General features: G+C 41.4%; 1 protein-coding gene across 2 annotated transcripts in view; it reads left to right on the top strand.

Moving 5' to 3' along the window:
- Positions 1–301: 301 nt before the first annotated feature.
- LOC126298645 (mucin-5AC) overlaps positions 302–15,584 on the top strand; it is a 52,624-nt gene continuing 37,341 nt past the window's right edge. Inside the window, exon 1 of one of the 2 annotated variants that reach the window (XM_049990058.1) lies at positions 302–445. The gene's annotated coding sequence lies outside the window, so the exon portion shown is untranslated. Of the gene's footprint in view, positions 494–15,584 lie in introns of both variants that reach the window. The other variant, XM_049990059.1, reaches the window with a different exon arrangement.

The raw sequence follows: 15,584 nt of genomic DNA, 5'->3' as shown, positions 1-15,584 counted from the left end.
ATAGAGGATGACGAATATCTGATTCACAGCGCCAAGCCTGCAGATGAAGTCATCTGGTGGGAACAGATCCGCTGCACATTCCTCGCAGGGTCCAGTAGCGGAGTAATAGTGCTATTCTGTGAGTAACGATTGTGAGCCTTTCTGCGAACCTAGAAAAGAAGTGCAAGGAAGAAAATTCGATTACGGACAACGCACGTGTCCTTGTAGGAACGTGAAAGGACTGAGAAGAGGGGAAGCGGCAAATGGAGCCTGGAAAGAGCGACCAAGGCTGGCGCGTCTGGCGTCTCGGCTTTCCCGGTAGCAGCGACCTTGCGCAACGCACGCAGAGGCGCGAGGGGCGGCCCCCGGCTCATCTCTGGAGGGGACGCGTCTCAAGATGAGCACTCGGGGCTCCGCCGGAGCTCACAACCAGCTGGACAAGCTCGCCCGCCGCATCGCACCGCCCGTGAGTACCTCTGCTGCTCTCCTGCTCTTTCATCGCTCTCCGTTAGATGTGAGCTTGCTTATGTTTTAAAGTGTCTTACTAAGCTTCACTACCTCCTTCTCACTTCACTGCTAGAGCGTGTTATAATCACAAGTTGATAGGATTTTTTTTTTCTAGATTATATATTCTACATGGGTTCTAGAAGACAGTGTGTTAGTACTATGAAATGAACTTTTAAAGTAAAACTGTAATCCTTCCATACTAGAATGTGACACAAATACTATTAGAGTAAGGTTTTATTACGTAGTTTTCTATAAAGTATCAAAAATTTATAAGTTCGACAGCAAATTTAGTTAAGTCTCTAGGGGTACATGCACTTAGCTTCACTGACGAATTTCCTGTATTGACTGTCTCATTTACGTCTCCATTTGTATTCAGCAAGCCACAGTATAATGTATGGTGAAGCATATTCTGGGTAATTGCGAACTTTGCCGACAAAATTTAAAAAGTAGTTCTGGGCGCATTTTCTGAATATTTCGGTATAAGGGCCTGCAGTCTCCAGTTCATCGTTACACAGTAACTGTAATTCGTTTGATTTCTTATCCACATATGTACCAGAAGGAAAATATTTTCCAAACTGTGGAAATGTTTTTGGTATCCCTTCTTTGTCTTGTTTGCTAACAAACATGGTCCATTTACTTACGGTAAGCGCTGTTACAACAGCAACTGTCCAGTTACTGTGCGGTTCTGACTCTGGTTAGTTTTTCCGGTAGCATCAGTTGTGTGTTACATATGATACAGAGCGGTTTGGATATGTTTACTAATGTAGAGTTAGCCGATTTGCACTGTGAAAGTGGCTTCGCAGAAACTTCAGATAACTGAGATAACAAATCTAATGACTCAAAAATACATTATTACTCTGTTACAAGCCGTTGGAGACCACGGGTCTATTATGCCAAAATACTCAGAAATTTCCCTGAAGTGTCTCCTAAATTTGGTCGTTGGAGGTCCGGCTCACCCTGTATGGGATACTAGTACCCCACCCAACACCATTTTGTCGACCATGCGCATGAAGACATGCTGTCGGTACATCCCCATATGAGCCGAAATTTCCATCTACATGGATACCCTGCAAAAATCACATTTTAATGTCTGGAAGAGGATTCATCGAACCACCGTCACAACTCTCTATTATTCCAATCTCGTATAGCGCGCGGAAAGAACGAACACCTATATCTTTCGGTACGAGCTCTGATTTCCCTTATTTTATCAAGGTGATCGTTTCCCCCTATGTAGGTCGGTGTCAACAAAATATTTTCGTATCCGGAGGAGAAAGTTGGTGATCGGAATTTTGTGAGAAGATTCCGTCGAAACGAAAAACGCCTTTCTTTTAATTATGGACTCGTGACCTCAGAAGTTAAGTCCCGTAGTGCTCAGAGCCATTTTTTATGTATGTCCAGCCTAAATCCTGTATCGTTTCAGTGACACTCTCTCCCATATTTCGCGATAATACAAAACGTGCTGCCCTTCTCTGAACTTTTTCGATGTACTCCGTCAGTCCTGTCCGGTAAGAATCCCATACCGCGCACCAGTATTCTATTAGGGGACGGACAAGCGTAGTGTAGGCGTTCTAAGTGTCCTGCCAATAAAACCCTGTCTTTGGTTAGTTTTCCCCACAACATTTTCTACATGTTCCTTCCAATTTAAGTCGTTCGTAATTGTAATTCCTAGGTATTTAGTTGAATTTACGGCCTTTAGATTTGACTGATTTTTCGTGTAACCGAAGTTTAACGAATTCCTTTTAGCATTCCTTTTAGCACTTATGTCGATGGCGTCACTCTTTTCAAAATTTAGGATCAACTGCCATTCAGATATCTTTTCTAAATCGTTTTGCAATTTGTTTTGATCTTCTGATGACTTTGTTAGTCGATAAACGACAGCTTCATCTGCAAACAACCTAAGGCGGCGGCTGCTTAGATTGTCTCCCAGATCGTTTGTATAGATAAGGAACAGCAAAGGACCTATAACACTAGCTTGGGGAACGCCAGAAATCACTTCGGTTTTACTCGTTGAATTTCCGTCCATTACTACGAATTTTACAATTCTTCTCATTAACCGAGATGTATTTGAGAGAACGCAATAGCTTTTTGTGTCGATTTTGAAACATCTGTTCTAATAATTTTTATAGTAAGCTGTTAGACATGTGTATTGTCTATCTTATATCGTCCGACATGGTGTCCCGGGCTGACTGAATGATTCATTTATCACATGAAAATATTCTATCTCTTCCGTCAATGCAAATTGGTAAGGATCCGAGACTAACCAAAGACGCTTTAACCGAACGGAGCATCTTATTTTTCACGTGGTGATATAACTTGGCCTAATAGCACATTTTATATCACTTGGCTCATCTAAATACTGATCCTTTGTCCCATTTCATTGTCATTGTCACAGAGAACTGACTTACTCTACAAAAGGATTAGAGAAGGAATTGAAGGTGATCTATAAAAATGAATCACGTTGGTTATCTCTGCAGCAACTCAGATAACCAAAATGAAGATTAAATAAGATGGGTAAATAGTACAACCACTGATCACAGGCAGTGCTTCCCATATAACAGACTTCAGTCATACTCTGCTTGCAGTCGGTGTTGTTAGGTACCTCAAAAATGGTTCAAATGGCTCTCAGCACTATGGGACTTAACTTCTAAGTTCATCAGTCCTCTAGAACTTAGAATTACTTAAACCTAACTAACCTAAGGACGTCACACACATCTCTGCCCGAGGCAGGATTCGAGCGTCCAACCGTAGCGGTCGCGCGGTGCCAGACAGTAGCGCCTAGAACCGCTCGGCCACTTCGGCCAGCTGTTAGGGTACCTGTACAGATTCCATACACACCGAAAAGGTTTCTGTAGAACTTCAGATTTACACCCTGTGAGAATACCTTTGGTTCAAACTAAACACGCCAGCGAGAGCCCTGATCAGAGCTGGATCTCTATAGCTGATCAGCATCTATCCATCTACTGAATGTTTCCCTGGGTAGAACTCAATCACGGATAAGGCAGGCGAATAAGCAGTATTAACTTTACGCACTGTCTATAACTGGTAGCATTTACCCACGGGGCAAATGAAGAGGAAAGGCTCAAAAGTGACGTTTAATATGAAATAATCCAGATTACTGCAGTTATTTAGTCAAATGAAAGATAAGCTAAAGAGAGTGCCCAAAAGGGCCTTGAACCACGTATTTCGCATGCGAGTTCCGTGTTTCAAATGCTGTAGAACGTCCGACGGTGTGGGAGGTGAACTCGGGTGCCTCGGAAGTTGGTGTGTTGTTGCCTTAAATTAAAAATACTGCTTCCATTCGTGATCTAGTATAAGATTTCCGTTGGTTGTGAAGGATTGTATCAAGCTAACTGTCGCCGTAAAGAGGAGAGAGGAAAGAAAATTGAGAGGACGCAGTGTGTTTATATGTTAAATCTATAGCTTCAACAGAGACTAGATGGGTTAAATATCGATGTTTCTCATCTTTGCACAATGATGGAGGCACTGTGGGAGAAACAACGTGGTATTTGTAAGCTCACTTTGATATAAAACACTTTGTTTAGTGTATTGGTACTCTAGGTACAGCAACCAGTGTTTACTATCAAGGTGGACACAAAAGTGCCAAAATATTTCTCTTAATTTTCGGATCAATCAGGGAACCACTTTACGTACGAGGGGCGTTCGATAAGCAACGAGATACATTTCTTCTCGGCCAGTTTCGGTTGGAAAAATGCGGACTTTGTTGTGGGACATCGTATAATATTCCCCCTTCAACCCCTATAGTTTCATGAAGTTCCGGATAGTGGCAGCGCTATACGTAGCCGTCCAAATGGCGTCTGTAATGGAGGTGTGTTCCAAACGGAGAGCTGTCATTGAGTTTCTTTTGGCGAAACACCGAAGCACTGTAGATATTAATAGGCGCTTGCAGAATGTCTACGGAGACCTGTCAGTGAACAAAATCGAGACGTCTGTCATGATCGTGCAAACTTGTCCGATGTCCTGTGTATCGGCCGGCCGCACACAGCTGTGACACCTGCAATGTTGGAGCGTGCGCACACTCTCATTCGAGGTGAAAGACAGATCACAATCCAACACTTTAACTGGACGTATCTGTTGGTAGTATTGACAGACTCGTCCACCAGTTGGGGTACACAGCAAGTGGCGCGTGTCCATAAGGAATTATAAGAAACGACTTCAGCGCGTTCGTCGCCACAAAAATGGAAACGTCTCCGTGACAAGACGAGGCCTGGTACAAGTCTGCGTACACAGAAGCTCACAAGACTGAATTGGCCTGTTCTTCCTCATCCAAACTACAGCCCGGGGTCTTGCCCTTCCGCCGGCCGCGGTGGTCTCGCAGTGGTGGTGGTGGCGCGCAGTCCGGAACCGTGCGACTGCTACGGTCGAAGGTTCGAATCCTGCTTCGGGTATGGATGTGAGTGATGTCCTTAGGTTAGTTAGGTTTAAGTAGTTCTAAGTTCTAGGGGACTGATGACCACAGCTGTTAAGTCCCATAGTGCTCAGAGCCATTTGAACCATTTTTTTCTTTCCCTTCCGACTTTCATCTGTTTGGCCCAATGAAGGATGCACTCCGTCGGAAGCTGTACTTGGATGATGAGGAGGTTCTTGATGCAGCAAGACGTTGGCTCCGATGTCTACCAGTGGAGTGGTACCAAACAGGCATACAGGTCTTCCCAGTAAGGTAGTGCAAGGCCGACGTACTGAACAGAGATATGTTGAAAAATAGCGGTTTGTAGCAAAACAGTGGGGAATAATGTGGTATACTGGAATTCGGAATGAAATCAATCTGCTTTCAGAAGAAGTGTTGTATTGCTTACTGAAAGCTTCTCGTATTCTGAGCAGAGCCTACTGAGGACTTGTCCGTAAGTGTACTTGCAAGTTACTGTATTTCTTTTCTGATTCAACAGATTCATGGCATAACGGCGTAAACTGATGAAATAATCTTTCATAATTTTTTTGGCTTTAATATAAAATCACGGTACAAAATATTAGTCAGTACGTCAAAAGAGCACAGTGTTCGCTTTGGAGCGCTGTAGATAGTGTAGAACTGGTACCAGGCTGTTAGGTGACTCTCCATCACAGACGTTAAATCATGGCTGCGAAGTGGTGAGTGTATGCCAGTCGGCTGTATGGAATCAGGGCAGTAAAATCAGCTAACGAGGAGAATGTCAGAAACGATCTATTGTGTTTGGCCCTGCCTACGACCATGCCATGAATAAAGCTACTCGATTTATTGGCGCACCAACGTGGACCGTCCATCGTATCTACAAAAAATGGTGTACCCCTTACTGCCATCAGACACGGCTTAATAAACCTGGCCTTGAAAATATCTTAACCGTGGTGGAGCAGAGACGAATGTCACGCCTTGTCAATGACAGCAGGTTTCAAACCCAATTGATTTTGCTACAGTTAATGAATGCAGATCCATCAAAGCCAGTTACGGAGTGGACATTGATCACAACGGTACAAGAAGCTGCATGTCTCCCATCGTGAAAAAAAACCCACAAAAACTGGAATACAGCTCACTGGGGCCTACAGTGTCGTCAGACTCGTTGCGAGTTTGCCCATTTTAAATGATGCAAGGTGTCGAGTGCACCGATGACCCGATGAGGCGTTTAGTCTGCAGTGTGTGCAGGGTATCATGCAGGCCGGAGTTGACTCTGTAATGTTTCAGGGGGTATTTTTCATGCCCTGACTTGGGACCACTCTTTCAGGTTATCCTGAACTGAACCAGAATGTGTATTTCAAAGTTCTCGGTGACCATATGTTGCCCTTTCTTCTATATATATTTGTGATGAGTATGCTGCGGACACTCCCGCCTTCAGAGACGTTAGAAACCGTGTTCACAAAGCTGCATATATACGTTCCTGGTTCGGCGAACACTCAGACACTCTATCGAAAAACTCAACGAACCCGCTAAATCACTCAATCTTAATTCCATAAAAAAAGTCTGAGACTGCTTGCAAGAGCGAGTGATACGTCGCAATGAACGTACCGTCAGTTTAGTAACTTTACGGGATCTAGTCTGGTGGAGATGTTACACTTGAAGAAATGTGTGGACATTCTTCCTTCCCAGACGAGGTTATTATCTAGGCTAAAAGGGATTTGACACGACATTAGCAGGATGTCTCCTGCGGACAGCCTATGTACGACACTCACTGTAACATGGGAAGGGCACATAAGATTTAATAGGGTAATTTATTTTCTACATCACTGTCTCAGTCACACGACACAACCAGTCACTCACGTAGCAGACCTTATGAGAAATATACACGACTAAGCTGCTGGACTTGTCGGACATGCTTCACCCTTTTCCACTACTCTGATTTCGTGATTTCAATATCATTATGCAGTAACTACAAAATGCAATTTCTAAATAAAAATTAGAACCGGAAGATAGTTCTGGGATACTAGAGAATGTAAGTTACTGAAAGAATTTAAATCAGTGTTTGTATTACATTCAGTTTTTTCAAGGAAATAGGTCCAGCGCGGTGCAGCACTGTTTCCAAACGCTAATTGCGACCTGCAATTCTGCAATCGAAAGAAAAAAAAAACGTGGAATATTAATGTGGTCAAAACTCAGTGCATTGACATCTTTTGAATATGTACTTATGTACTTTATATGGGCACGTTATTATCTACCATGTAAAAATGAAGTTTCTGAAATATTTCTGTAACTTTATACTTTGTTAATAGTCCAGTTAAATATAATACTGCCGTTCTGATCACTGTGTCTAACAGACTTCTTATCAACTGGCCTGCATTACATACTGTATACCTTCTTTACAGATGGACCCACAGCATAGATCACATCATAATATGACGTTTTGTAGTGAATAATTCCAGGCAAGCTGCAAATGGTTTAATTAGTAATCCTCCTTCTTTACTACAAGCTTGCATGGGCTATACCGCCATTCTCAAGTAGATGTTACATTTAGGGAGCATACTGACGTTTGTAAAAGTTGCACAGAAAGGCCAGTCTGCATACATACTTACATCTAGTTGGAAGAGGTGCCCATATTGCATCAGTGAGTAAACTGTCGACTGTCTATTTGTTGCCAGGTCGCTACTATAGCGTAAGTTTTGTTTCTATAGAATATTTTTGCAAAATACTTTTGACAGTTAGAATGACAATTTATTCTCGTTGATGATTGATGTTTACAGTGCAATCTTTGCAAGTCACTGATGTTAGTTGCATTTCTCTGCAACCAAAGATAGTCACTGATAAAAATGATAACAAAAAAATAATAGCAATGAAACTCAACTGACATCACTATCAAAGGCTGCATTGTAAACATAAAGCATCAACGATAATAAACTGTCATTCTAACTGCCAAAAGTGTTTTGCGAAAATATTCTATACAAACAAAACTTACGCGATTATAGCGATGTAGCAACAAATATACGGTCGACAGTTTACTCACTGGTGCAATATCGGTATCTATTCCAACGAGATGTAAGAATGTACGCAAACTAACTTTTCTGTACAACTCTTATAAACGTAAGTATACTCACCGAACGTAACATCTGCACGTTTACTGGAGGATGGTGCTGAAGCCGTAACAAGCTTGTAGTAAAGGAGGAGGATTACATATTAAACCATTTGCAGCTTGCCTGGAATCATTCACTACAGGATACTATACATCGTCAACATATCTGATTTACCTGAATTTATATGGTTTATTAGCTGTCAGCTCACTATCTAGAATGTCCACAAGCTGTTCGGTTCAACTGCAACGGTAGTTAGACTGCCGCTAAGAATTGAAGCTCGAATCAAGAAAAATTAGGTCAAGAGAGTCGTAGCCCATGTAGGTCAAGGACTGTTTACAGCCCTAGTAATACAGTCACCATCTCCCAGGATTCGAATGAGACATTTGCTATTTTCAATCAGTCAGGCACATTATCACTACATCGCTATTTCCATTAGGGATATGGATGTAACTAACATAAATCGTAACTGTTACGATCAACCTGCCACCTGCTGAGAAGAGGCGTTACTGGATTCGACAATTCTCGTGAATGCAGTCGTTACAGATACACTGGAAATTAACACTGAATTTCAGTATCCCATTGACGAGATTGTGAGAGACGGAGGAAAAGAGCCAGATATAGATTTCGGTCAGTTTTTTGGAAGCATATCGACATTTGCGTAATTGATTTAGATAACCCCACAGGAAACGTGACTGGGATGGTCGAGTAAGGACTTCGGCCAAGCTTATTCCGAACATAAACTCATTATCTTCCACAATATTTCACCCTCCATAATCTCATACACATAGTGTCTTTACAGATGTAACGAAAGAACTTTGGATTCTTTGTCGGGGAGACTGCGTTCCGAATACTCCCGTAGCAATCGTGAGTCCGCTTTTCGGTAAACAAAGTAAATTGTTGATAGAACTATGAATACGTTTAGGCTTCAAGCAAATGAATCTGCTTAGTGTCTTATTACCACGTTTGAGCCTCTTTTCGTCTGATTATATCTTCAGTAACACGGAACGCGCGAAGAGATCTAGAGTTCTCATTGAAGATCTGGAAGCGGGAGGGGGATTAGGATATAACGTTCCACCAACAACGAGGTCGTTATAGACAGAGTGTAAGGTAGGATTGGTTAAAGGAAGTTGGCCGAGTCCTTTTTCAAACTAACCGTCCCTGCATTTGCTTTAAGTGATTTATGGAATCCTACGTCTGAATGGCTGTACGGGGATATGAACCGCAACATTCCCCATTGTACCACCTCTTTCGGTGGGGTACTAGAGTACCAGAAGACTGAAATCGGATACAGAAAACATAAATCGTCACCCAACAAAATAACTACTTGTTTCAGATCTGGCAGACATGCCTCTAATGGAGTGTCTGTGAAAATGAAAATTCCCTTGCATTATAGTTGTAAAATAGAAACTTTTTGACGTTATATGAAGTGTATCAAATCATATTGTCCCTCTAGTAGACTCCAACAACAAGTACAAAAGATAAAACGGCTCCGTCTGAAAGTCTTCTTCGAGAAATGGTGTGCTTGAGATTGGTTCACGAAGAAACATACAGACCGACACACACAAAGGAAAGGAGACATATATTCAGCAGCAAAGAATATCAACTCACATATCTTCATAATCACTTACAGCTTGTATCGAAATATTTAGGAACTACTAATCGAACCTCAAAAAATGGATGCTGCTGTGAAATGGTGAAGTTAGAATTAGACGAATGAGGACTCAAATGTCATCCCATCTAGTATTATTTAAGGTTTCAGTACTAGCCTAGAATCGCTCCAGATGATTTAATATAGCGTACCGGATTACTTCACACAACTTTGTTACTGAAATTCATTAGCCTTTGTCTTCAAATTCTCTGTCTGTCTTCTTGCACCACTACGTATTACTTCATAAAATGTACTGGACGTATTGATAATGTGTAAGTAGCCCAGTAAAAGAGTATTTCCGACATTTCTTCTGGGCAGGGTCGTCGATAAACATTACTTGCAGCTCGGAAAATGACTACTCCTTCACAGTATTGTCTATTCATTCAAGTTTGTTATTGATTTTCTATAGATAGATTGCCTTTCTCGAATACCATGTAATCGTTGTAAGTCAAGGAAGACCTCCGTCTAATCTATGACGTACCTTTTGCATTTTGCATTCCTGGAACAGTTCACTATGCACGTAGTTCTTTGGAGTCGCAAGCCGAATAAAATCTCCATACGTACATTATCCTCATTGAATATGAGAACATATACTATTAAATCAAAATCTCTGGACAGCTATTAGTGGATATTAATGTATGATGTGTCCCCACTTCACCTCCATGGCGACTTGAACTCTGCTGGGGACACTTTCAGGACTGGGAGCCGACTATTCCTCAATAGCCGAAGCCAGAGAAGGTAGTAATGTTGGACGCTGGGGTCTGGAGCTAAGTCGACGTTCTGACTCATCCCATTGGGTTCAGGTCACGACTCTGGACAAGCGAGTCTCTTTATTGTCTGCAAACCATTTACTCACAGAATCTGCCTTACTACAGGGAGCACTAATACAAACAATGATCGTCTCCAAAGTGTTCCTCTTCTATACGCAATGCACATTGCTGTAAAATGTGTTTGTATATTTCCACATTTACCGTTTTCTTAAGTGCAACAATGGACAACACCTTAACCATGAAAAACATTTCCATAACGTAACAACACTTCAACCGTACTTCAGTGTGGGCGTTAGGACGACGGGAGGTAACGTTTCCTAAGCATTCCCCAAACCTAAAGCCTTCTATCGGTTTGACACAAGGTAGAGTGCTATTCATAACTGCGAATCGCTCATTTTCAGTCATTCAGTGTTCAGTGGTGTCGCTCTTTACACCACCTTAGATGTGCTAGCTGGACTGATTGTAGCACTTTGGAACTCACGAGTGATTTCCACCGCTGATTTTTAGCGATTTATTACAACCACCCTCGGAAATGCTGCGTCAGTACATGAGGTCTGCCTAATCTCGGTGTTGCTATGGATGTTCCTTCGCGTTTCCACTTCACAGTCATCTCATCAACAGCTGATGGGTAGATCTACGAGGCCCGAAATGTCCCTCATGGATTTTTTTACTCGGGTGACGTCTAACGATTAGTCCACGCTCAAGTCCTAGTGCTCTCTGACCAACGCAGTCTGCTGTTACTGCTTCTCCACCGGCAACACAACACTCACCGCTCCCATGTATACTGGCGGGTCTCCCTCTCTTAGCCTTGTCTCGATTACTACATTGCATAGGCGTGTCCGGATACTTTTGATCAAATACTTCATCCCCGTTCGTGTAAGTTCCCCTTTCTCCTTCTACTTTAACGATCAGTTTCACCTCTTCTTGAAGTCCTTAAATGTGAAAATATTCGCATACGAGTGTATATCGCCACCATCTGATTGTGAATGTTTCCTTCATTGGTGAAAACAATTTCTTTATTGATATTTCTAGTTTTTATACACCTTCTCCATTTCTGTCTCTCTTTCTCTCTTGCGTGTGTACGTGGGAAAGGGTTAGGGGGGGTGGGGGGGTGGGGGGGGGGGGGCGGGGGGCAAGCCGTGCGCTCCAACTTGTGTGTAAGTAGAATTAACATAACCTTTTTTGTATTTACCCCGATTCTTCTCAAATTTTGCACAGCTGTTCATTTACTAAAATATTTACCACTGTTTGGAGATTAAATTTTATCAATTTACGAAGTATTAAGTAGCCATGCGTCACTATGTAAGGTAATCGAATAATTATTGAATTTGTGAATCGTGAAATTTGTATTAAACAAGTTAAGATACCAATATAATTTCATCAGAAGTTTTTCCAACCGAACACACTTTAACACTGGTAACGGCGAAAATGTAGTTACATTACTATTCGTTCGAAGTTTACACAAGCGGAGTATGTGTAATAACGCTCGCAAAATGTTTTTCAGCTGATATTTCTTTTCTACACCGTTATTGTCTTTTATTCAGTTCGGTTTAGAGAGGAAGAAGTGTTGATCCCATTTATGTGACTTCATGTACTGTCGGCTAGATAGAGTACGTGACGAAGATACGGTTCTACATTGTTCTAGAATTTCTTTTTTCTGTTTGTTGAAGGAGTAAATATCGTGTTTAGAGATACACTTATTGTTTTGTATCTGAGTTACTAGCATTGCCCCTAGAACTATTGCATGATGTAGGAAATATAAAGGACCACGTATCACAGTAATAACATATTAATAAACCTTGATCGACGAAAAAAGCCTGATACATGCTTTTGCATTATTTCGTGTGATCTCAAGGTGACTCAGAGGATCTGTTGAGAAGACATTAAAAATTCTGGGCTCGTTCATATGTTTACTTATTTTCATTTATTGTTTTAAGTACCCTATATTTGACTTTATCGATCATTTAATTTTTTTATTTGTATCGAAATGCTGAAAGCTGTAAATGAGTCAGTGTTTCACTAACAACTCCTGAGTCTATTTATCTATAGTCTAATATTGCTGATGTCGAAGGATGGTAATAAAGATTCTACATTAAGATTATAAAAAAAAGATCAAATTACTTGAATTAAATTCCACTTTTGTCTGATGATTGTATTTGCATTTGATAATTAATTTTTGAAAAAGTACAATAAAATTACATTAGATGTGTTCTTTGAATACGCTAGATGTTTCTACAGTGCCCTCTAAAAAGCGTGCTCGATATTACTGTCATAGACCTGCACGCCTATTTTTAGAGTGTAATACAACGACGTGAAGAATGAACGCGAACATATTCCCACAATTCAGTGTTAACAGAGAGATTTACATCACATTAATAAGGTGGCTAATATTTTCATAGATATTGAAATATAAATTAACGTGCACTTAGGGGAATCAAGACTCGTTGCACAGGAATTTGCTGGAATTTTTGCATTTATCCCACCAGTCACGAGCTTCATCACGCTTTCTTTACTGTCTCTTACCTTTTCTTCCTTTCTCCCCAGACATATTTTGTAGTTTTTTGTGTTGCCAACTCCTGTCAGTCATATGAAATCGCCCTAAGACTTTATATCCACTTTGTCTAGACTTTTCGCGCATTTTCAGGTGCTTACTTTTCACACTGGACTCACGTTCGGAAGGACGACGGTTCAATCCCGCGTCCGGCCAATCCGATTTAGGTTTTCCGTGATTTCCCTAAATCGCTTCAGATAAATGCCGGGATGGTTCCTTTGACAAGGCACGGCCGACTTCCTTCCTCATCCTTCCCTAATCCGATGAGACCGATGACCTCGCTGTTTGGTCTCTCTCCCTAACATTTGCATGTGGTAGGCTTTCGAGTAGTATTTTATGAGTACCTCCGTCTACTTTATTAGGTTTCCTCGAAAGCTTGCTCGCATTTTCTCGCGTTCAGGCCAGCAACAACACTCTCGTGTTTGCTCCTGAGTGTCGTCAGCGGAGTGCTAAATCACCAGAATTATAGGCTGTTAATCCACTGGCAAGTGTGAGCTTGCGAATTTTCTGCGACGGGCATTTAGACATATTTTCTACTTTAGTTAAGTTTGAGCTCGAGTCTTTGGTGCCGATTAAATGTAAATACTACAGTATGCTTTCAAATTAATATTAAATCTCAGTCATTGGGAATTATAAAAATTCTTATTTCAAAGTTTAAAAGAGCGCCAACTATCAAACCCCAAGCGTTTGGAATTATAGACTATTTACTCACAGTGGAAGAGAGAATAAATAGCAAAGAGGCTGGAGGGATATGGATGCCCTTTCTTTCTTTCGCAGTTATCTCTTACTCCTGAATATCGTCTCGTGTGGAAAGTGGTGAGCATGTTGGTCCGCACCAACATGGAAAAGTGCGTCAGCTGGCATCGTTCACCTTCTTCTATTTCTCCAGTGAGTGCAGGTCTTTTACCAATCGATATCCACAACACGTATATTCGTAACAACAACAGTCTCAAAATGTAGTCGACAGTTCTACACTAGTTTCATGTAATTAATAAGTGCCACTATCATGAGCTCTGATTTTTGTTGTACATAAAAGCATCTGTAGTAGTCATTTTATTTACACTTGACAATCTCCTGATGCTTTTGCTGACTAAATAAATGAGATTTATTTCTGAAACAGTAGCATGGCGGAAAGGAAAAGTATAACTAAACTGGAATCCATTAGACCCCTGCGCACGCAGCTACCGCTGAGATTTTCGGTATTAAGAAAAGGATAGCAATCGGTTGCAGAATTCTTCGTTTATTGGAGCAGATATAGATCTGGACTATTGCATAGACATCATAGGTGTTAAAAAATACAAATACAGGTGGAATCAACAACAGATACAAAATATGCCGAATACCACATGTACAGGAGTCCATAAGTAAGTACATAAAATAACATACCAGTTGATAATATGTGACATAGAGCCCAATATGTCTTAGTATAAACACTAAGGCGCTGGGCTAGTGGATAAGTGGAAATCATAAACGTATATGTCTAGAGTTTACAAAGTCATAGAAGACGTTGCATGACCTTATGTCTGTGCCCACATATAAAATGGCTGCTCTTTTATGGGTCATACACTTTCTATGAATTTGTAAACCCTAGACATACACTTTTATAAGATCCACTTCTCAGTTACGGTTTTATTACGAAAAACGTTTTTTAAATAACATTCAAACAATATTCAAACAAAAATATTTTTGTTCGATGTATACTCCAATAGAGGACACCATACGTTCTCTGCGATGTATGTTCATGCCGCTAGTGATGATATAAACAAAGGCATCATCTCTCTGTGTGTCACATGCATGCCCATGTCATTGATTAGTGTTGATACTCAGAGAAGTCCTCCTACTTAACTCAGTGGTAACATGTTTTCTTACCATTCAGAAGGCACACGTTCGATTCCCGGCTGGGTTTCAGAATTTCTGCACTCGTGGACTGGGTGTTATGTTGTCATCATCATTCATCATCACCGACGCGCAAGCCCAATTATGGCGTCACCCGAAATAAGACTTTCAACTCAGCGGCCGAACTTACCCGGATGGGGAGTTTCGGCCATCAAAGCCACACGATCATTTCATTTCTTTATACATTGGGACTTATGTCACCTTCTATCAAGTTATATGCTGTCCGCCCACGGTAGCTGAATGGACAGCCGGCACGGTAGCGTGTTCGGTCAGAGGGTTACGTGCTCTCTGTATTAAAAAAAACTGAGTTCATCGATCGACAACCAACATTGAAGTTGCAACGAACTAAAGCGAACAAAATGAGATTAGAAAGGAAAATGGTCAGCGTAACGGATTGTCAATCCTCTGGGCCCGGGTTCGATTCCTGGCTGGGTGGGGGAATTCTTTCCGCGCAGGGACTGGATGTTGTGCTGTCATCATCATCTTATCATCCTCATCGACTGCAGGTCGCCGAAGTGCAGTCAAATTGAAAGACCGGCATCAGGTGAATGGTCTGCCCGACGGGGGGCCCTAACCATACGATTGGAAAAAAAATTAAAAAAAAGAAAAAACTGGTATGCTATTACTATGTACTTACTTACAGTCTTGTGTACCTGCGCATCTGATATTTCGTATCCGGTATTGATTCCACTGTCTTTTTATTTTTTAGAACCAATGATGACTATGCAGTAGTCGAAATTTAGAT

The sequence above is a fragment of the Schistocerca gregaria genome, chromosome X (genome assembly GCF_023897955.1).
Source record: "Schistocerca gregaria isolate iqSchGreg1 chromosome X, iqSchGreg1.2, whole genome shotgun sequence".
Classification (NCBI taxonomy): domain Eukaryota; kingdom Metazoa; phylum Arthropoda; class Insecta; order Orthoptera; family Acrididae; genus Schistocerca; species Schistocerca gregaria.
This window is presented reverse-complemented; position numbering and strand designations above follow the sequence as displayed.